Below are 23731 nucleotides of genomic sequence, written 5' to 3' on the forward strand. Positions count from 1 at the left end.
ATAAAATAGTGGGCAGGGCCTCACTTCTGAGAGCATCTGGACGCAGAGTCTGAGAGTGAGCACCTACCCACTCTCTTGTACTTTGAACACAGATAAATACAAAAAGAAATACCGAAAGGGGTGTCAGTCTTTGGGGCCAATATCTCTAGGCACGGAACTACGCCGGGCGGTGTCGACTCAAGTGTGAATTGTGAACTGTTTTGAAGTGAATCTCTACGATGTCGCGGTAGAATCTTGACTTGGGGTGTCCAAGGTTGTTACAGTGGTATCAGAGCACGCCCGATTTCTCTTCTACCGGGAAATCCGATCCTTTTCTCACGACACTTGTGGATTCCAACAGAAATCAATCGACTTCTTCTGCATCTGCGACGAATGCGGGAGGAGATCACGAAAAGATTCTCATGAGAAATCAAAGGAAGAGTACGGCACACCTTGGCCTACTCAGTCTGAGATTGAAGAGATGGAACGTCGACAATTGGTTGACAAGGCAACAAAGCAGATGATTAAAATTGCGAAGGATCCAAAATTTGCAAAATTTTTGACCCAGCAATCCCTCGTAGAAGTGCACACCCAATGGCAGAAGGCCACAGAGCCACCCATCAAACCGGCACTCAAGAAACCTCCTTCTCCGAGGATGTTTATAGAGCAAGAATTACAAAATGTGGTTCAGACACAAAGCTTTTGGACGCAAACAATAAAGCCAAAAAGCATAAGAAAGGAACTGACTTCTCGGGTTATTTGGGTCGTCAATCTACTTTTGCATTGGCAAGAAAGCAGAAGAAGCGTGTACGATTTGAAGGACTACCCAATTCTTCTTCATCTTCTTCTTCTTACAGTTCTTCTAGCTCTTTTGACTCAAGCGAAGAAGACAGGAAAGGGAAAAAGCGAAGCAAAAAGCAAAGCTTCGGAAAGGGCAAGAAAAAGGCAAAGAAGCCTAAATTTTGTCCAGTTTTTAACAGTTCTACAAAGGACTCATCCTCAGACAGTTCGGACTCTGACGATCACATGTTTTACACAAAGAAGAAGCATTTTTATAAAGCCAACCAATATGATTTCCTCGAAGATAAAAGCAAGAAAGTAAGAGAATTCAAAGAAGGTGGACAGTCAATTAAGTTTGACTCTTTTTCTGGATTTCGAGATGCTCCGAGGGCTTTGGCCTTCATACAACAGTTTGACATAGCTTTCTCTGGAGGGCATTACTCAGAGCACTCCAAGATTCGGAGGGCTACATCTTTCTTCAAGGGAAATGCTCGAACATGGTGGTCCACCCTTCTACTGAGAAAGGAAGCTCCAGTTAAATGGTTGAAATTCAAAAGGCTTTTTATTTCTTCTTGGCTGACTCGAGAGTACGAATGAGATATACGAACTGCTTGGAATCATCTTCGGATGATCAAGGGAGATTCTCTGGACGCTTATTGCGAGAGATTTAAAGAACAGATTGAGCGGTTTTGCCGAGGACTTCCCACAGAAATCCAAGACTACTGCTTGGAACAAAAGTGAAATTCTATTCAAGAATTGATGGGTCATGAGAAACGGGGGTTTGCCATACATTCGGGCAATCTGACTTACCCCACTGATGACATCTTGACTCAGAAAACCCAACAGACTTCTAATAATGGAAGTAGAAAGAGAGAGAGTTCCCAAGAAAAGAAAGACAAGGATTCACAACCCCGGCTCACTCTTCGAAAGAGGGCCAACTACATCAAAGAGGGGAAATGTTTCGGATGCGGGAAACATGGGCATGTCTCCGCGAAGTGCCCTAAAAAGGCACAGCAAGAACAGAATGAAGACAGGCAAGAGAGCTCGAGAGAAGCTGAGGAACGTGGAAGAAAAGGCAAGATTAACACAAGACTGGTTCCAGATTGCATGGGTACTGACCCAAGCACGATTGATGAAAGTACAGAACTTTCCCGAGCTTGGGGCAAAGTGAAAGATCAAGAAGCCCTGATTTTCTTTAACGGAGGAGCCAAGACCAACTTCATGTCACCTGAATTGGCGGTGCAGCTCGAGATTACACCCGATCAGATGGGACCACAAGCAGAGGCAGTTCTAGCGGCACCCGAACAGGACGTGGCCATTACACCTGTCATTGGTAAACTTCGGTTGCATTGTCAGGGGTATTTGGGGCACGAGGACTTCTACATAATGCCCTTGGAAGGTTGTGATGTCCTCCTTGGAGTCCCTTGGTAACATAAGAACAATGCCATGGTCGATTATCGGGCAAAGAAAGTGACATTGACAAATGAAAAAGGGCCGAAAAATTCTACTTGATGTAAAATTGAAGGGCGAGTCTGTCCCTATTGTATCGGCTTCGGCCATTTCGAAATTAATGAAATCCAATCTGTTTGTTTACTCGATCTTTTTGAAAGAGTTAAATGATGAACACGGGACAAATATGTCTGAACTTGATAAAGAACGCCAAGATTTTCTCCACACTCATGCTGATTGCTTTTCAGAGAGCCTCCCAGGCGAGTTGCCACAATCTCGTCCTAAGGATCATACTATTGATCTGATACCTGGAAGCACACCACCGAACCGGCCACCTTACCGTGTGAGCCGAGCCCAAAATGAAGAGATTATGAACCAAGTGAAAGACCTCTTTGAAAAGGGTCTTATCCAGCCGAGTACTTCACCCTACTGCTCTCCGGTGTTGTTGGTTTTAAAGAAAGACGGATCTTGGAGAATGTGCATTGACTATAGAGCTCTCAATAAAATCACCATCAAGAACAAATTTCCGATTCCAAGGATCGATGATATTCTTGATAGACTACAGGGATCCTCTTGTATTAGCAGGATCGAGTTGAAGAGCGGATATCATCAGATCCGAATCGCGTAGGGAGATGTCTACAAGACAGCTTTTTGAACGAGCTTCGGTTTATATGAATTTTTGGTGATGCCTTTTGGCCTTACCAATGCTCCAGCGACTTTTAACCGAATGATGGACAAGATTTTCAGAGAGTACAAATCTTTTGTTGGCACTTTCTTTGATGACATTATAGTCTTCTCCAAGGATGAGGCAGAACATAGACAACATCTGCTACAGGCATTGCGAGATCACAAAAAGGTGATCAATGTCAAGAAGAGTGAATTTTTCTTACCGGAGATACACTTTTTGGGACAAGTCATCTCAGCAGCAAGGGTACGGATGGACCCGGCCAAGATTGAGACTATATGTGATTGGCCCGATTTAAAGAATGTCCATGAAGTTAGAAGCTTCTTGGGCTTATGTTCTTACTACCGGCGGTTCATTGAAAGTTTGCAGAGGTTAATTTGTAACAAACTGCTGACGTGGCAAAATCCTAAAGAATGGAGCCAACTTACAAATGTCGGCCGAGGGGCCTAAACCCTAAGAAGAACAAGTAGCAGAAGAAGAAGAAGTCCTATTAACTTATGGGAACCCCATCCGATGGGGCCCCAAGTGACATAAAGGATTAAAATAAAGCGGGATCTGGACACACGGCTAAACTGCTAACGTGGCAGTTTTCCGAAAATTGCGCTGACATGATGACGTAGCAGGCTGTACGGATTTGCGTAAATTGCGCTGGAAACTTTTGGCATTGCTTTTTGGACCAGAAGCTTTTGAGTTTTGAAGGCTTTTCACTGTAACTGCTTTTCAGGCCAAGGGCGTTTAAATATGAGGCTAGGGCTCATTCTATGGCATGCTTCTTGGCGAAGGTGCAAAGTCTGGAGTACCCGCTTGTACTATGTTGATGCAATATAAAGAAATACCGAAAGGGGCGCCAAGGTTTGGGGCCAATACTCTCTGGGGTGGAATTCCAGTACTCCATGTCGCGTGTCATCTCTGTCTTTCAGTTCAGTTGTTATTGAAGTGTTAAAAGTCTGTTCAGTCTGTTCTTTTCTATTGGTACGTGGTGCCCGTCTTGTGAAAGTGGTATCAGAGCATCAGGCGTGTGCTTTTCTGAAGCATACCGGTCCTACAAAAGAGAAGACAAAGCTTTACTTCCACTCCCACCCTTACTTCATCGAGAATCGGGCGCGCTCCCGTCTTCACCGCAGTGTCTTACAGGGCATAAGCCAATTAAGAACCCAATACTTGGAATTCATGGATTAAGCAGAATATTTGCAGTTCCTGCTCAACGAACTCCACGACATTCTTTTGCGGCATCCTCAGCAGAATCTTTCGATGCTGCAAAGTTTTCAATAATTTTTGAACTACATGTTACCCTCTCTGATGCACCAAGTGGTACCTCCTCCTCCGGCACTGGAAAGTACGAGAGCTTCCAACCGGCAACCTTCTCAGCCGTCTGTTCCAATCGGGGGAGTCTTTAGGAATATGGTGCAGCCATCTGACCCTGATCCAGTGCAACCGCCTTTGCCACCGCCATTGCCCCCACCTCCACCACCACCGCCACCAGGATACAATGGTTGGAGCCCATATGGATACCCTTATTATCCATACTCGGGATATGCGCCTAACCAACCCAAAGATTTCAAAGATGGTGGCACGACAGTCAAATTTTTCACTTTTTCCGGGGTGAAAGATTCGACAACATTTTTAACAGCAATTCGACAACATCTATGCTTTGGGGAACTATACAAAAGAATCCAAGATTTCTCGAGCAGCGGGATTTCTTAAAGATAATGCTATGCAATGGTGGAGTTCAATCGCGACACAACAACATGCTCCAAGGACCTGGCAAGCCTTCAAGACAGTTTTTGCACGTAGTTACATGACTTCGATGTTTGAAGTCCGGATTTTGGCAGAGTGGGGCAACTTGAAAATGCTTGCCACCGAAACCATGGACGAATATAACCAAAGGTTTCTCGACGTGTACCTTCCGGTGTCTTTTCTTAGGTTTGTTCCCTTGGAGGCCCAGTGCGAGCGATACACCATTGGTTTACCATCACGACTGCAGGAATATTGTCTGTCCAAGCAAGTCTCTACCATGCAAGAACTTATGGACCATGCCGCGACTGATGAAGGGAAAGCTAGAGTTTACCACAAAAGAATCTCCGGCCACTAACCACAACTCTCGGCAACAACGAATTCTCGAGAGTCTCGTAAAAGTCAACCACAAAGGCCTCATTTGACACCTCAACAACGAGACACCTTACTACAAGAAGGCCGATGTTTTGGATGCTTTCAAACACGACATAACTATTTTGGTTGTCCCCAACGCACTGACAGACCTATGGAGCCGACTCCCGCGTCGACGGTCGACAGAAACCTAGGACCACCATCTCCAGCCAAACGAGCTAAACCGGCCATTGGATTAGTACCTGACTTCTATGGCATACGCCTTGAAAGTACAAATGAATTGTGTCGAGCATATGGCAAAGTCAACGGTTTGAAAGCCCTAATTTTCTTTGACCCAGGAGCTACAAAGAACTTCATCCATCCACAATTCTTGAAGCAGATGGACTTTGATTATGATGCAGAGGGTGGAGAAATTGAAGCTGAGCTAGCCACAGGGCAAACTCAGAAAGTGGTACTACTCATTGGTGCTCTTCCAGTGACTATCCAAGATTATCAAGGAAAAGCCGATTTCCACATTATGAAGTTGGGCAATTGTGACGTTCTATTAGGCATGCCTTGGCATGACAAGATAGATGCGACTCTCCTAAGTTCGGAACCAAACCATCACCGTGATGCAGAAGGGCAAGCCAATCGTCCTCAAAGTTCGGTTGTCCAAACAAAACCCTGAACGAACTCTCTAGTTGTTCTATAGTTAGATACTTTTGAACTTTATTTGAGAAAGTATTGTTTGAAGCTTTGTTTGAAATGGATGGTATCTGTTTTGAACTTGTCTTGGTGCCGATTTGAATTGTTTGACTCTGGTTTTAATACTAGTTTCAATGATTGGTGATTTTACTCCTGGGTGGAGTAGTGAGAAAAGATGTTTGAGAATGCTTGTTCATACTCATGGCCCGGACCCTTGTGGTTATTTGCGGGGGGAGTATTAAATGATTGAAAAGTGTTGTTTTTACTCATAGCCCGGACCCTTGTGGTTAATTACGGGGGGAGTATTGTTGTTGTTACTCATGGCCCGGACCTGCATGGTTATTTACGGGAGGAGTATTAAGAAGTCTGAGCAATGGTTACTCTCAGTACCTCCAAACGACGCAGGCTGCGGTCTGGGGGCCGTTTGGTTGTAAAAGGCCTCTATATCTCATGGCCCGGACCTTTTTAGGTTATTTGCGGGAGGAGTGATGAGGGAGTCCTTGAACAGCTCATGGCCCGGACCTGGATGGTTATTTGCGGGGGGAGTGTTCATCAGCAGCTTTATGTTTCCATGTCTTGTAACATGCATATGTGAGCATTTGTGTTGCATTGTGATGTGCCAATTACTGAATATTCCTAATTGGATGAGATTACCTGGGTATGTAATTTTTTAGTGCATCAAGACACCCGTGGAAGATCAGTTGGTCTGGGTGTGATGGCTAATTTTACTACGCCGGAATATCAAGAGTTCAGATCTGGAAGAAAGGAGAAGCTAACTCCATTATCAAAACAGCCAAAAGGAGAAGCTAACTCCTTGATCAAAAGAGCAGAAAGGAGAAGCTAACTCCTTAATAAAAAGAGCAAACTGATTGTCCCTCAGAATGTGTCACAAAGTGATGACGTGGCTACCGACAGCAGAAACCCTAAATTCTGCCAGAAACCCTAAAATTCCTGCAAACCCTAATTTCTGCCAAAAAACCTAATTTCTGGAAACCCTAACCCTAATTGCTGATTGGAAACCCTAATCAAGCGGGGCAGTGCCACGTGGCAGCAGTGTACGGAGGCTTCCAGAATTTGCGGCGGAAAAAGCGGGCTGGAATAAAAAAGCAGCTAGCGACGCTTATTGTTGGCCTTTTGCTACGCTTTGAGAGAAAGAGAGAGAAAGAGAGGGCATGCTTTATTTTACTTGCTCTCGTTGAGAGAGAGAGAGAGAGAGAAACTGCTTTTGCTTTCAAGCTTTTGGGGCTCTGCTTTTGGGCATCCCTTGTAACATTTAAATATGCGGTGAGGGCCTCACTTCTCAGAGCATCTGGACGCAGAGTCTGAGAGGGGAAACCCTAACTGTTCTTGTACTCTGACATTGATTTTTAATACAAAAAGAAATACCGGAAGGGGCGCCAGTCTTTGGGGCCAATATCTCTAGGCACGGAACTCCGCCGGGCCAGTGCAAATCTATTGTGATCTGTGAATTGTTTTGAAGTGGTTATTTGGTGCGGTCGCGATTGATTCTTGACTTGGGAGTGTCCAAGTTTGTTACAGAATGACCCTCGGAAAAAAAAAATTTGAGCTAACTTGAGTTGTTTGCAGATATGCTGTAATCGCGAACGATTACTCTCTTTCAAGAAGGGGAGATGTAACAAACTGCTGACGTGGCAAAATCCTAAAGAATGGAGCCAACTTACAGATGCCGGCCAAGGGGCCTAAACCCTAAGAAGAACAAGTAGCAGAAGAAGAAGAAGTCCTATTAACTTATGGGGACCCCGTCCGATGGGGCCCCAAGTGACATAAAGGATTAAAATAAAGCAGGATCCGGACACACGCCAAAATTGATGACGTGGCAGTTTTTCAAAAATTGCGCTGACATGATGACGTGGCAGGCTGTACGGATTTCCGCGTTTTGCGCTGACATGATGACATGGCACGCTGTACGGATTTGCGTAAATTGTGCTGGCAGCTTTTGGCATTGCTTTTTGGACCAAAAGCTTTTGAGTTTTGAAGGCTTTTCACCGTAACTGCTTTTCAGGCCAAGGGCCTTTAAATCAGAGTTACCCGGAACGCGGAACGGGAACGGCGACGGGCCTCCCTGCGGAACGGGGGAACGGGAATGGGCCCGGAACGGGAACGGCACGGAACGGCAGGCTAAAAAAACACCCAAATATTATTTTTTTTAGCGTTATGTGTTTGAATACAAGTAGTCCACAAAAAACACGATTCGAAGACCATTTAACCTTATTATGACTTGATTGGGATGTGAGGCGCCCAGAGTACATAGCCAGATGAACAACATAGCCAGATGAACAACAATGAGCAAACACAATGCCCATAGTACATACACAATGCTCTCAAATAATTGCAAGAGTAGTAGTCAGAGATAACACTTTGGAATTAATTATGGCTAACATAGTAACAAGCCTCAAGGGCCGCCAGCGGCCAAGGTGCTACAAAAAAACCAAAGGGGGGCAAAGTTCAAACCAGACTTCAGTGACCACAATACCAAAAAACTGAAGGTGACAAATACCATAAAGATGCTAGTAGCTACAAATGGCAAAGAGGGCAAGGCTCAAGCAGCCATACAAAAAGGTGGATAAATGGCAAAGACTCAAGACTCAAGAGCCACTAGCCTGAGAGGCCTCCCAATCCGTAGTAGCCGGCTGTAAATCATGCACATCCTACCATTCCTCATCATCGAGGTCTAGGTCCGGCTCGATCTCAGCCACAGATGAAATACCTGGTGTTGGTGGATTTGCATCTCCACCCGCCTGAAAAGCCTCTTGCTCCATCTCCCACTGTGTAAAAGGATCTGTCTGTTTGTCTGTACTCTTGCAAAGCATTTTCAAATTTGCGCTGACGAAGACAAGATCATTAGCCTTCTCCACTCCAAGCCGATTCCTCTTCTTGGAAGCAATGTGGCTAAAGGTACTCCACAATTGCTCCAAGCATGAGGTACTAACTGACTGGCTGAGAATACGGATCGCCAATCTCTGAAGCTCAGGGCCATCATAGCCATAGTCCTCCCACCAAAGCACTGAACCTATTTTCCTGCGATCAATCTGAGCATCTGGACTGCCAAATGACCCTCGCATCTCTCTGTACTGTCTCAGCTGATCTCTGACAATGCGTCGCCCATCTCTGTCTAGAACCATCTTGTTTAAGATCTTTGTAAATTGGTTCATGACTTCCCTATCTGTCTCTTGCCCTGCACCTTGGAACTCTGGATCCACCATGTACGCTGCCCCGTGTAAAGGAGAGGCATATGAATTCCACCTCGAGCTGCAAAGCGCATGGATCTCCTCATATCGCTCTGCGTTCGGCTCAAGCTGTGCAAGCTGCTCAATCATGCGGTCCATTGCCTCATAAATCTTGCCAATGCAAGGATCCATGCCATCCAGAACTCGAAGCAAATGAACCACCGGTTTTACCTGTGCATCTAGACTCTTGAGCTCCTTCCAGAACTCAAGATCCTTTGCCTTATCCTTGCACAAAATCCCTTCAACTGTCTTTGCATAGGGGGAGGTGGTGAACTCATCACTGATGAAGACCTGTCGGACCGCATTTTGACATTCAGACAGCCTGCGTACAAGAAGAAAGTTGAATGCGAAGCGGGTATCTGAATACTTTAGAAGCACTTTGCCGCCCGACCTCTTGAGGTACTCACTCCGAACCAAGTTGTGATTGTTGATGAAAGTAACCATCTTCACTGCATCAGCAATGACTGGAGCAATCCAGTCTAGCTTGCCGATGTCTTTCAGAAGGTTGTTCAAGCAGTGTGCCATGCAAAAGCACACTGTCACATGCGGATAGTGGCCCTCTATGATAGCTGCTGCTGCCCTGTTTGATGCCTCCCCATCTGTGACAAAGGCCACCACGTGTTGCTCACCGATGGTTTCTATGGCCGCTGTCCACTCTGCAGAGAGGACATCGGCGGACTTGCCACTCTCAGTGGCATCATGAGAGTGCACAAAGTACATCTCTCCACTAGAGTATGCGACGAGACCATGGATAGATCTCTTCCTTGTATCGCTCCACCCGTCAGCAATGAGGGAAACGCCATGTTTTGCCCAAAGACGCTGAATGTTGAGGGTTGCTTGCTCCACGATAGCCTTCTCTCGATCGAGCAAGGTGGTTCGGAGAGCCTCTAAAGATGGCGGCACATAGCCGGTGCCATACTCTCCTATCTGTTGCACCATGACTTTCCAATACTCCGACCTATTTCGATCAAACATAGAATAGGTTAGTATCAAAAAAGTGGAAACGACGATAACGGAAGAAATGAGAGAGAAGATTGATGAATCATAAAACAATGTACATACCTCGCTGCGACAAATGGGATATGGTCGTGATAGAAGAATCGGGCCACGGCCGCATCCACCTCTTCTTTCTTCTTTGGGTCCCAAGAGGTGGTAAGGGTCTTAAGAGGTGGTAAGGGTCTTTTGGCGACGAATTGGACCTTTTGAAGATGCACCAACACCTACACCGGGTAGAGAGGAAGAAGGGAAAATGAGGGTCTTTGGATCAATACCTTTGCGTGCCGGCTTGGCTTTATGGTTGAATTGCCGATCCTTTTCCTCGAGCTCCTTCCTCTTCTCGATGGTTACGTTGGCACAAAATTTCACCTCATGTCCCGGCACTCGAAGAAAGTGTGCCCTCACTTTGTCATGCCCCCCTTTCCGCGTGTAAGAGCATAGCTTGCATCCCCATGCACGAGAACCTCCCGCCGCCGACAAGGTGCCCTCCGAGGTCACTTCATCCCACCACGACCATTCCTTCGCCTTTTGAGTGTTGCCCGCATGAACGGAGGGGGTTGAACGAGAAGAAGAGGCCATGGATGATGGATTATCCGTGAAAGAGAGAGCTTGATCTTGAACTTTGAGAGAGAGAGAGAGGGATTGAGAGAGAGAGGCTTGCCGCTTGATTCCGTGAGAGCTTGAGCCTTGAGCCTTGAAAGTTGAGGGTTAGAACTTAGAAGTTAGCCCAAGAGAGAGAGAGGTTGAGAGCTTGAGCCTTGAGGCATGCCGCGGCGCCACACTATGGCTTGAGAGTTGAGAGCAAGCTAGGGAGAATGAGCTTGGCTTGAGAGTTGAGAGCAAGGCTCAAGCAAGGGAGAATGGGCCTTGAGGCTTGATGAGTGTGTGAAGAATGGGGGAGGAGGGAGGCATTATATACTTTTTTGACTGCTGAAAATGGCCGTTGGCTGCCTAACAGTCATTTTTTCCAATTTCAAAAACTGCCGTTTATGGCCGTTGGGGCCGTTCCGGCCGTTCCGTCCCGTTCCAGCCCGTTCCGGTCGTCTCGTTCCGGTGACAGTCTCCAGCCGGAACACCGTTCCGTTCCGACGCGTTCCAGAAAATCCCAAAAGGCAGGAACGCCGTTCTGGCGTTCCAAGGCCCGAAATGTCCGTTCCCTGGTAACTATGCTTTAAATATGAGGCTAGGGCTCATTCTCTGGCATGCTTCTTGGCGAAGGTGCAGAGTCTGGAGTACCTGCTTGTACTGTGTGGATGCAATATAAAGAAATACCGAAAGGGGCACCAAGGTTTGGGGCCAATACTTTCTGGGGTGGAATTCCGCCACTCCGTGTCGCGTGTCGTCTCTCTCTTTCAATTCAGTTGTTTTTGAAGTGTTAAAAGTCTGTTCAGTCTGTTCTTTTCTATTGGCACATGGGGCCCGTCTTGTGACATAATTCCCCTTTGCATATCTTGACACAAAAAGGAGTCCCTTTCTCGTGGGGACCCACAAAGGTGATTGCCTTTCAGAATTCGAAAGAGAAATTGACTACAGGACCAGTTTTGACTTTGCCGGATTTGCAAGAGTCATTCGAAGTATATTGTGATGCTTGTGGTCGTAGTCTGGGAGCGGTCTTAATGCAAGAAGGCCATATCATTGCCTATGAGAGCCGATTGTTTTCAAGGCCGGAATTGACAGCACAGATTTATGAGAAAGAGCTTTTGACGGTTATCCATGCTCTTACTTAGTGGCGACATTGCCTACTTGGAGCCGATTTTACGGTCTTCATTGATGATCAGAGTTTAGGCTGCTCCTTGTCACAGAAGGAGCTATCGGAAAAGCAGATGCGGTGAGCTAGCATCATGTCAGTTTCACTTCCAGATTGTCCATGTGTAGAGACAGAAGAACTTGGTGGCAGATGCTTTGTCCCAGAAGCAGTTAGTTTTGGCTATTTCCGCGATTCATCATAGAAGTTTCGAGGACATGGTCGATCAGTACGCCACAGATCCAGATTTTTCAGATGTATTCAGTCAAATACAAAATGGGGAGATAGTAGCGGGATATTCCATTCGAGATGGCTACTTGATGAAGAAAACGATGTTATGCGTTACACAGCCATTGAGGGAAAAGGTTCTAACCGAATGCCACTGTCCACCATTTATGAGTCACTACGGCATTGATACCACCTTGAAAGGGGTAGAGAGATACTTCTTTTGGCCGAGACTCAAGAAGGATGTGGATGATTTTGTACGCAGTTGCTTGATATGCCAAAAGGTCAAGTTTGACAGGCATGAAGCACACGGATTATTACAGCCTTTACCCATTCCCACCCGCCCCTGGGAAGGTATTGCTATGGATTTCATTTTTTTATCTCCCGAAGACACAGAGTGGGCACGATGGTATCTGGACTATTATTGACAGATCTAGCAAGCAAGCTCATTTCATTCCAGTGAAGAAAACAGTCAAGCCGGATCATTTAGCGAGACTGTTCATTGCCTAGAAATTCAGATTACATGGCATGCACGAGACAATAGTCCTTGATAGAGATCCCCGATTCACGAGTTTGTTTTGGAAGGCTATTTGAGAGAACATTGGCACACGATTACAGTTCTCGTCATCTTTCCACCGGCAGACAGATGGGCAATCTGAGATAGCAAATCCAGTCGTACTTGGATTTATTGAAGTCTTACATTTCTGATCAGAAGACTCAATGGGAAAAGTTTTTGCCCTTGGTGGAATTTGCCTACAATAACACGATCCACTCTTCGCCATTTGAGATTATTGAAGGTGCTATGAAGGTTCCACCCTTCCTAAGCACGAAAGATAAGATTTTTTAAGCCGACCAATACACGAGGGACTTGGACACTGCTTTTGCCAAGGTCCGGGACTTTAGCGAAATCTCAGGAAAGACACAAGAAGGCAGCAGATCGACACCGTCGCGATTTGAAAGTGCTCTTAGGATTTGAGAAGGCACACCTGAGAAAGAAAAAGGAAAAGGAGCAGCTTTTTGCAAAGCTTAGCATGAGATACTATGGACCTTTCCAGATAAAAGAAAAGATAAATGATGTCTCCTTTAGACTAACGCTGCCCGATACTTGGAGAATTCACAATGCTTTTCATGTGAGTCTCTTGAAGCCTTTTAAAGGCGATGTGCCAGATGATGGGAAGCCAGATGAGCAACCCGAAGTGGAGGAAAGCGAGGAGATACTCGTTCCAGACAGATACTGGCACATAAAGATAGAAAGATTAAAGATAAAGTGATTAGGCGGTTCTTTGTTAAATTCAAGAACTATCCTGCATTGGATGCGAAGTGGATGGAGGAGGAGGACCTAGCGGATACTCCTCAGATTATGGAACTTTACCTTGAAGCATTCGGTTTAGCATAGTCTACTCCGATAGAACCCCGATTTCAGCTTGGGCGAATCTAGCGCAGCGGATTTGCACAAGAGGGGAGTCACTCTGCTCCTTTGTCAACAGATTGCCCCGATTTTTGATATAGAGTCACTGATGTCCCTTTGGGTTTCAGGGATACTGCAGGGCTGACAGTATTCTGTTGTACGACTTTATGAACTGGAATTCCCAAAAATGAAAATGATACTGATTCATTTGTACTTGACTTGTTTGAGTGCAGGAACTAATAGACCAAATGACTGCAACATTTCGGTCTCATAAATCTCTATAGACATATGGATTAGTTAATTGGGCATCTATGAGGTCCCGACTGGATCTAAATGCGACTGCTAAATACGTTGCCGATTAATCATGGTCTGAGATTTGGAATGATTTTGAATGCAATTTGTCATGTGATGTCATGTGATGTTCTGTGATGTGATTGTCGACCGGTACATGTGCTAGATGTGTTATTCCTAGTGCGTCGTTACTAACAGTTAGTGTCTGCTAAGACAGTTTATGGCCTCTCTCTGTTTTGTTGCAGGCGTAATCGAGGGCGATTACAATGCTTTCAAGAGGGGGGTGTGTCACAAAATGGTGGCGTGGCTAACCCCAGACACACACTGTACGACAGACACGTGGTAGCTCGGAAAATGCGGCACAAAATATGCTAGTAGGCTGACGTGGCAAATTGTACGAAAACCCGCTTCCTGCACTGACTGCTGATGATATGGCAGCGTACGGATTCCCAAAAATTACGTTGGCTGTTTTCTATGGCAGCTTTTGGGCCCAGTGTCACAAATTGGTGACGTGGCTGTCCAGTATACACACACGGGCCCTACTGCTGAAAACAGTCGAGTACACGCACCCCCGTTGAAATGATGACGTGGCCTTCTGTACGAACGCCTGCGTTTTGCAGCGGATTTTGCGGCAGCAGCTGTACGGAAAAAGCAGGGCCAGCTTTTTGGGCTACTGCTTTATTCTACGCGAAAGGAAGAGAGAGAGAGAGAGAGAGAGAGAGAGAGAGAGCTTTACTTTTTTAAAGCTCTGCTTTATTTACTCAAGAGAGAGCTTGTGAGAGACAGAGAGCTTTTGCTTTATTTTTGGCAAGGCTTTTGATTTTGAAGCTTTTGGGCTCTGCTTTGAGCATCCTTTGTAAACATATATAATAGTGGCTTGGGCTCTCACTTCTCAGAGCATCTGGACGCAGAGTCTGAGAGTGAGTCCCGACCACTCACTTGTACTTTGAGTTGCAGATTAATACAAAAGGAAATACCGAAAGGGGCGCCAGTGTTTGGGGCCAATATCTCTAGGCACGGAACTCCGTCGGGCCAGTGTCGAATCAATTGTGAACTGTGAACTGTTTCGAAGTAAATTCTTATGGTGTCGTGGCAGAATCTTGACTTGGAGTGTCCAAGTCTGTTAGAATGGTATCAGAGCACGGCCGATTTCTCGTCTGTAGGAAATCCGATCCTTTTTACGCGGCACTTATGGCTTCAATCAAAGATCAGTCATCTTCTCTGCGTCCGGAGATGCGGGAAGAGATCACAACGAAGATTCACGCGAGGAGTACGGCCCGCCTCAACCTACTCAGGCGGAGATCGAAGAGATAGAGCGTCGACGATTGATCGGTGATGCAACATAGATGATGCTAAATTTTGCGAAGGACCCGAAATTTGCAAAATTTATGAGTTAGACCTCCTTCGACAAGGTGCATGCACAATGGCGGCAAACCACAGAACCACCCCTCAAACCGGCATTGAAGAAACCTCCGACTCCAAGGATGTATACAAAGCAAGAATTAGAAGAGATAGTTGATGCACGAATTGCTCAGCTTTATGACGCGCAGAACAAAGCAGAAAAGCACGACAAAAAGTGGAAGAAAGGAACTGACTTCCCGGGTTATTTGGGTCGTCAGTCTACATTTGCATCGGAAAGAAAGCAGAAGAAGCGTGTTCGATTTGAAGGGGTACCCAGTTCTTCTTCTTCTTCTTCTGAGAGTTCTTCTAGCTCCTCTGACTCGAGCCAAGAAGACAGAAAAGGCAAAAAGCAAAGCTTTGGAAAGGGCAAGAAAAAGGCAAAGACCCTAAAATTGGCCCAATGATTGACAATTCTACAGAGGAATCGTCTTCGGATAGTTCGGACTCTGACGATAGCAGCTTTTATGCAAAGAAGAAGAATTTTTTATAAAGCCAACCAGTATGACTTTCTGGAAGATAAAAGCAAGAAAGTCCGAGAGTTTAAGGAAGGTGGACAATCAATTAAATTTGACACGTTTTCTGGGTATAGAGATGCTTCGAAGGCTTTGTCTTTCATACAGCAGTTTGACATAGCTTTCTCTAGAGGGCGTTACTCAGAGCACTCCAAGATTCGGAGGCCTGCCTCTTACTTCAAGGAAGCATCCTCTTACTTCAAGGGAAATGCTCGAACTTGGTGGTCCACTCTTCTATTAAACAAGACCAGTTAAATGGTTGAAATTCAAAAGGCTTTTTAGTTCTTCTCGGTTGACTCGAGAGTACGAACGAGACATACGAACTGCTTGAAACCATCTTCGGATGACCAAGAAGGATACATTAGACGCATATTGCGAGAGATTCTGGAGCTCTTTTCTACCCGCCTCTTCATTCAAGAAGATCTCGTTCAAAGAACAGATTGAGCGGTTTACCTTGGGTCTTCCTACAGAGATCCGAGATCACTGCTTAGAGCAAAAGTCAGATTTCATTCAGGAACTGATGAGTCATGCGAAACGGGGTTTTGCCATTCACTCGGGCAGTTTGACCTACCCCACAGATGAAATCATGACGCAAAGGACCAAACAAACTTCGAAAAATGAAAGTAGAAAGAGGAAGAGCAACCCAGAAAAGAAAGAAAAGGATGCACGACCCAAACTCACTCCCCAAGAGAGAGCTCTTTACATCAAAGAGGGGAAGTGCTTTGGATGCGGAGAAACTGGACACATCTCCGCGAAGTGCCCTAAGAAGGCACCGAAAGAACAGAATGACAAGGATGAAGACAGGCCTGAAGGTTCGAGAGCAGCTGAGGAACGTGGACGAAAAGGCAAGATGAAACACAGGACTGGTTCCAGATTGCGTGGGTACTAACCCAAGCACGATGGACGAGAGTACAGAACTTTGCGGAGCATGGGGCAAAGTGAAAGACCAAGAAGCCCTGATCTTCTTTGATAGAGGAGCCAAGGCCAACTTCATTTCACCTGAATTGGCGGCGCGGCTCGAGATCACCCCCGATCGGATGGGACCACTAGCAGAGGCAGTTCTAGCGGCACCCGACAGGGACGTAGCCATTACACCTGTCATTGGAAAACTTTGGTTGCATTGTCAGGTGTATTTGGGGCATGAGGACTTCTACATAATGCCTTTGGAAGGTTGTGATGTCCTCTTGGGAATTCCCTGGTACCATAAGCACAACGCCATGGTCGACTATCGGGCGAGAAAAGCGACTTTGACTACAGAGAAGGGCAGAACCATTGTACTTGATGTAAAACTTAAGGGCGAGTCTGTCCCTATTGTATCGGCTTCGGCCATTTCAAAATTAATGAAATCCAATCTGTTTGTTTACTCGATCTTCTTGAGAGAGATTGAAACCGTCCCGTAGGGCGGTAGACGTTAGCTTTCACCCGATCTTTTAACACTTGGCTTTACAACACAAAGCAATGACTTTAAAAACCTGTAACTGGGAATGGGATTACACTTCAAAACAAAAGCACGGCCAGGAAGCTAGAATGCCCCCAAGCAAACAATGACACCTGTAGGCCCCAAAAGTTTGCGCCCCTTTCGGTATTTCTTTATTCTTTAACAGAGGGAATAAAACCTATGATTTCCTACAAGCTGTCCCGCACAATCTGGGCTGAATTCCATCTATTCTGCCCCAATTTCGTCAACATAGTTGTACTAGGACGCTTCAAAATCAGTATCCCCACGCAATAGATGACTTCCCCAACGCATACGGACACTTTGCAAAACCTGGCGAGAATCTGCAGCATGCTGAATTCTCTGTTTTCTGCCCCGAAAATGCACCAGATCACCTCTACAACGGCCCCCTCGCATCGCCGAACCTCCTAGGGGTATTAGGGGCCATTTAGGGCCGAAACACTAAACCTTCAAAAATACACAGCAGGCTGTAATTCCCTGTTTCGGGCTCCGTTTCGCGTGTCAGTCGCATCCGTAGCAAGTCCTCCAGCTCCCGCACCTGTAGGGCTACTTGCCCTTTGGATCATACGAGATTTCTCACGTGAAACCTATCCAAATTCACCTGTACCTGCGGGGGATTAGCCACTAGCTAATCCAGTACCTGTGCAAGAGGCTCTTGCCTCGGCAATCGTGCATGAACCCACACAACTGTACATTGGTCAAATGAGAAGCCCACTTGAGGGGCATAACATAGCTGCTCATAAGGGAAAGAGAGAGCAGTGCGTAGCATGCAGGGCATCACTCCTGGCACCGCACTGTACATAAGAGGGAAAGGAAGCACACCATAGCTCTTAACCTGTGTTGACAAAGACTTCAAAAATGAGCCTCCCAGCTATAAATTCAGCGCTACCTTCTCCTACCAAAGATACACTTTTTGGGACACATTGTCTTAGCAGCACAAGTGCAGATGGACCCGGCCAAGTCAGAGACTATCCGTGATTGGCCCGATTTGAAGAATGTCCATGAAGCTAGAAACTTCTTGGGCTTGTGTTCGTACTACAGGCGGTCCATTAGAAAGTTTGAAGAGGTTGCTTCCCCTTTGCATATCTTGACACAGAAAGGAGTCCCTTTCTCGTGGGGACCCACAGAGGTGACTGCCTTTCAGACATTGAAAGAGAAATTGACTACGGGACCAGTTTTGACTTTGCTGGACTTGCAGAAGTCATTTGAAGTATATTGTGATGCTTGTGGCCGTAGTCTGGGTGCGGTCTTAATGCAAGAAGGCCATGTCATTGCCTACGAGAGCCGACTGTCCTCAAGGCTAGAATTGACAACACAAATTTATGAGAAAGAGCTTTTGGCGGTTATCCATACTCTTACTCAGTGGCAACATTACCTACTCGGAGCTGATTTTACTGTCTTCACAGACCATTAGAGTTTATGCTACTTCTTGTCACAGAAGCAGCTATCGGAAAAGCAGATGCGGTGGGCGAACATCTTGTCACAGTTTCACTTCCAGATTGTCTATGTTAACAGATAGAAGAATTTGGTGGCAGATGATTTGTCTCAGAACCAACGGCTTCTGGCTATTTCCACGATACATCATAGGAGCTTCGAGGATATGGTCGATCAGTATGCTACAGATACAGTTTTGCAAACATTTTCACACGGATACGGGATGGGGAGATAGTAGCGGGATATTCTATTCAAGATAGCTACTTGATGAGTAAAACCATGTTGTGCGTTACACAGCCGTTGAGGGAAAAGGTTATGACCGAATGCCACTGTCCACCTTTTACGGGTCACCGCGGCATTGCTACCACCTTGAAAGAGGTAGAGAGATACTTCTTTTGGCCGAGGCTTGAGAAGGATGAGGACGAGTTTGTGCGCAGTTGCTTGGTATGCCAGAAGGTAAGTTTGACAGGCATAAAGCACACAGATTGTTACAACCTTTGCCCATACCCACCCGCCCTTGGGAAAGTATTGCAATGGATTTCATTTTTGATCTCCGAAGAACACAGAGTGGTCACGATGGTATCTGGACTGTTATTGACAGATTTAGCAAGCAGGCTCATTTCATTCTAGTAAAGCAAACAGTCAAGCCAGATCACTTAGCGAGACTGTTTGTGGCCCAGATCTTCAGATTACATGGCATGCCCGAGACGATTGTCTCCGACAAGGGACCCAGATTCACGAGTTGCTTTTGGAAGGCTATTTGGGAGAACATTGGCATGCGGTTTGCAGTTCTCGTCATCTTTCCACCCGTAGACCAACGAGCAATCTGAGATTGCTAATTCACTGGTACTAGATTTATTGAAGTCTTACATCTCGGATCAAAAGACTCAATGGGAGAAGTATTTACCTTTGGTGGAATTTGCCTACAACAACACAATACACTCTTCAACGGGGAAGGCGCCATTTGAGATTATTGAAGGTGTTACGAAGGTCCACCCTTCCTAAGCACGAAAGATAAGATTTTTGAAGTCGATGAGTACACGCGTGACTTGGACACGGCTGTTGCCAAGGTCCGCGAGGCTTTGCAAAAATCTCAGGAAAGACAAAAAAAGGCAGCAGATCGCCGTCACCGCGATTTGAAATTGAAGGAGAACGATTGGGTGCTCTTACGTTTTGAGAAGGCACGCCTGAGAAAGAAAAAGGGAAAGGAGAGGCTTTTTCCAAAGCTTAGTATGCAATACTACGGACCTTTCCAAATCTCCGAAAAGATAAATGATGTCTCCTTCCGACTGAAGCTGCCCGACACTTGGAGGATTCACAATGCTTTTCATGTGAGTCTCCTGAAGCCTTTTAAAGGTGATGTGCCCGAAGATGGGGAGCCTGATGAGCAACCCAAAGTGGAAGAAAATGAGGAGATCCTTGTTCCCGGAACAGATATTGGCACATAAAGACAAAAAGATTAAGGGTAAAGTAAGAAGGCAGTTCTTGGTTAAATTCAAGAACTATCCTACATTGGATGCGAAGTGGATGGAGGAGGAGGACCTAGCAGATACTCCTCATATGGTGAAACTTTACCTTGAAGCTTTTGGTTTAGCATAGTCTATTCCAAATAGAACCCCGAATTCAGCTTGGCCGGATATATGGTGCAATGGGTATGCACAAGAGGGGAGTTACTCCACTCCTTTGTCAACAGATTCCTCGATTTTTTATACTAGTTGTTAGCCTTGCATATTCTTTCAGTAAAGTGTTAGTAAACCTTAGTAATTTACTTTTCAGATTGTAATTAGTGAAGGGCTTTGTACCTCTTCATTCTTCCTAGTAGTTGGCCTCACACTTGATGGTAGCACATTGTAAGAGATGAAGATGATAAATGCAAGACTACGGCTATGAAGATTCTGTGTTTCTCTCTGTATTCTGTCTTCAGTTTCCATTCAGTACCCTGACTCTACTCCGAACCTGCACAGGTACTGAAACTGTTTTGAATCTGTAATGAGATGATGCACTGCCTTAATGGTTGATTTAGTTGTTATTCCCACTCCCCTATGTCTCAATAACACTTGGCGATCCTGCTGATTATGGAGCAAACTTTGATCAAAGCCTTAATGGGCAATGGGGTCTAGTTGGGACATATGGAGTTGTGAACCCGAAGATTTCCTGCAAGCATTCTCCAATTGGAAGTCAGAGAAGGAAGCACAAGAGGAGTACAAGTAGTGGCTGAGAATGTAATTGAGGAGTATGAAGATGATTTTGTGGACGATGCAAGCAATGATGATGATTCTCAATGGTGTTTTCAACAACTTGTTATTGTTTCCAACCTGAAACAACCTCAAGTTGTTGGTTTTCAGTTACCAACAGTTTTTCAGGCACCTGCAGTTTCAAAACCTCATATTTCAAAGCCTGAATCTGATTTGTCAACACCTGAATTTTTTCGACCTGATTTTGATGTTCTTGAATATGGGATCAAAGTTGTAGATACTCAGATTATTGAAGAGAAGAAGTTGGTTCAAGAAGGAGATGTTGTTCAATGCAAGGGAGATGAAGTCCAAAAGATAATGAAGGAAGAAGGAGGAAGCCAGGAGCAACTCGTGAGCCAAAAGAGCCAAGAGGTCTACCAACTATCCCCAAATCTCACATCGAAGAGACTCACCTCTTTGCAGGAAGAGAACACAAGTTATCCAAAAGAAGAATTGATGATTGAGAAGAAGGGAATCCAAGTGGGGGTGAGAGAGAGAAGCCACCAATATCCCATACAAACCCATATGCCAACATTGGACATTAATCTTGAGGAGGTTGAAATTAAGGGAGACATTAGATTACAATGTATTAAAGTGGAGGAGATGAATATACATGAAGACATAAAGTGTGCCAATGATGAGAATGATGTGATGAATCGGTTTTTGATGATGAAGATTATTCCACAGGTGACAGCTTGAAAGGTGTTTGTGTTGATGGAGAAGAGTTTTTTGGTGCTTTGAAGACTGAAAGCCAATTTCCAAGAGCGGATATGAATTATTCAGGTTGTGAAGACAAGAATCTTCAATTTCAGGTCCCTGAATTACAAGTTTTGATACCAAAGATTCCCGATTTGCAGAGTTTCAGAATTCAGGTCCCTTATCCGCAAAAAACTGATTTGCAAAGGAGTTCAGTACCTGAATTTGCTAACTATCAAAGTCTTGCTATTTCGTAAGCGGAGATGATCAACAATCTCTCATTAGAGTTGAAGAATAAGAGGCATTCAAGTATGGTTGCGGCAAATGAAGCCCTTTCCAAAATCAATCAACTTCAAGAAGAGAAGACATCATTGATGGCAGAGATTTCTCAGGTTCAAACTGAAGCCGACTTGCATATTGTTAAGTATGGAGCCTGATTTACCCTTTGTAATTTTCTGTAGTAAAAGCGCACATTTGTAAGGCCCCCATTATGAGGAGAAGCCATCGTGCGTGAAGGTAAATCACTCACCGGAAACCAAAATTTTCACAGTCAAAAACCAAGGGCAACTTTAGGGGGCTCGGGGACGGAAGCCCCCGAGACCTTTTTCTTTCCCTCGCCGGAATATTCCTTTTTCCCGGAATATTATGGCCGGACGACGGCCGGAAAGTGGTAGAAAAACAACCGGTCGGTTGGCCGGTGGCCGGTAGTCAATGGCCGGTGGCCAGTGGTCGGAAGTCAATGGCCGGTGGGGCCGGTGGCCGAATTCAAAAGCGGACTTGCCTTCTCAAGGGCGGCCACACATGGGCGGATTGGAGGGTCCGATTTGGACTTATTCGCACAAGGGCGGCTACACATGACTGCCTCTCATAAGAGAGGGTAGCCCTTTTGGCCTATAAAAGGAGGCCATTTCTACACACATTATATAGTGTGAAGTTGATGCAACAAGGTGAGAGTGAGGTGATGAGAGTGAAGCAAGGCGGGAGCTCCATTAAGGGTATAATCCCTTTGTAAATTACTTCTTGTTTTGAAGTACTAAAACCATTGAGTGGCTGCTTTCCCGTGGACGTAGCCCACATTGGGTGAACAACGTATATCGTGTGTACTCTCTCTCTCTCTCTCTCTCTCTCTCTCTCTACTCTATAATCTTGTGTATGTAAATCTGTCTCTCTCCATTAAGTAATCTACTCAATTATCTATTTAGCTACGTCTTATTTCCTAACACATATTTCTTACTGTTATGAAGTCTATAATGCTCTTAAGCAAGTTGTTTTGGATAAAGATAATCAAATTGAGAATTTGAATCTTCAACTTACTCAAATTAAGAATATGGAGTCTTCTTCAAACCTTGATATTGTGGAAGGTATCCTGAATGATAATGTTGTCTTAGATGATCTTTAAGATATTGGTGCTTTTACAAATTCAGTCAAGGAGATTGGAAGTCAACCCTTTTCCAAGGAAGTTCAGTTTCCTGATGGTATTCTCGAAGATTTGTATTCCTTATGTGGTCATGAGCCTGATGTCAATGTTGTGAATGGTGTTCATGATGCTGAGGAGATGGTTTTGACAAATGATGATGCAAGTATTTTGCAAGTTCTTGATGATGATCAAGTGGGTTTTCTTGGAAATTGTTCTATCTTTGTCTGTGATGTTGTCAATGAAGAAGATATGATGCGTAATATGTGCTTTATGCAAGAAGAGAAGAAGTGGAAGGAAATTCAGGGGACACAAGTCAAAAGTTGTCAGTTTCAGGGAGATATCAGTGATTGGAGAAATTTGCGACTAAAAAATGGATTTCTTGATGTTTTCGAGGGAGAATATGTGCAAGCCATCTTGGTGGTGTCTTTTATGTGCGAAGGAAATTTAAAACTTTTGTTTTCAAGCCTTGAATCAAATCAATTTGATGAAGAAGCAAATTAGTTTGGATGTTTCTTGAATCAAGATTTTCAGGAAAATCAATTGTTTTAGCATACTGAGTATAAATCAGGTCTTTGACTGTTGCATCTACATGCAAAGATATTGGAAATGTTCAAGAGGTGTCTAAAGGAACCTGATTTGGAATCTAAATCTAAACCTGCTACTGGACTTGAATGTGTACCTGAATCTAAATTTGGATCTGAACCTGACCCTGAATCTGAACCTATTACTGAACCAGAACCAGAACCTGAATGTGTACTTGAATCTGAAAATGGACTTGAAAACCTGAAGTTACTTGAAGGAGAGGAAAGTTTATTGATTTATAGAAGAAATTTGAAGCGGGATGCAGGAAGCAAAGATCAATTTGCTTATTTTTGCCTGACATGAGTCAAGAAGATCATGAAATCTTGTTTTTGAGGATGTGGAGTCCAGAGTTGAATCTAATCTTCTTCCACCGGTGTTGGAGATACTGAAGAAGCAATGTTTGA

The 23731-nt window shown here is 45.0% G+C and overlaps 1 protein-coding gene across 2 annotated transcripts in view; it reads right to left on the bottom strand.

The window, feature by feature from the left end:
* The window catches only part of LOC147421660 (inactive protein kinase SELMODRAFT_444075-like), a 34246-nt gene that overhangs the window by 5054 nt on the left and 5461 nt on the right, over positions 1 to 23731 (bottom strand). The window lies entirely within an intron of this gene.

Source organism: Adiantum capillus-veneris, chromosome 27 (assembly GCF_014529385.1).
Source record: "Adiantum capillus-veneris isolate H3 chromosome 27, ASM1452938v2, whole genome shotgun sequence".
Classification (NCBI taxonomy): domain Eukaryota; kingdom Viridiplantae; phylum Streptophyta; class Polypodiopsida; order Polypodiales; family Pteridaceae; genus Adiantum; species Adiantum capillus-veneris.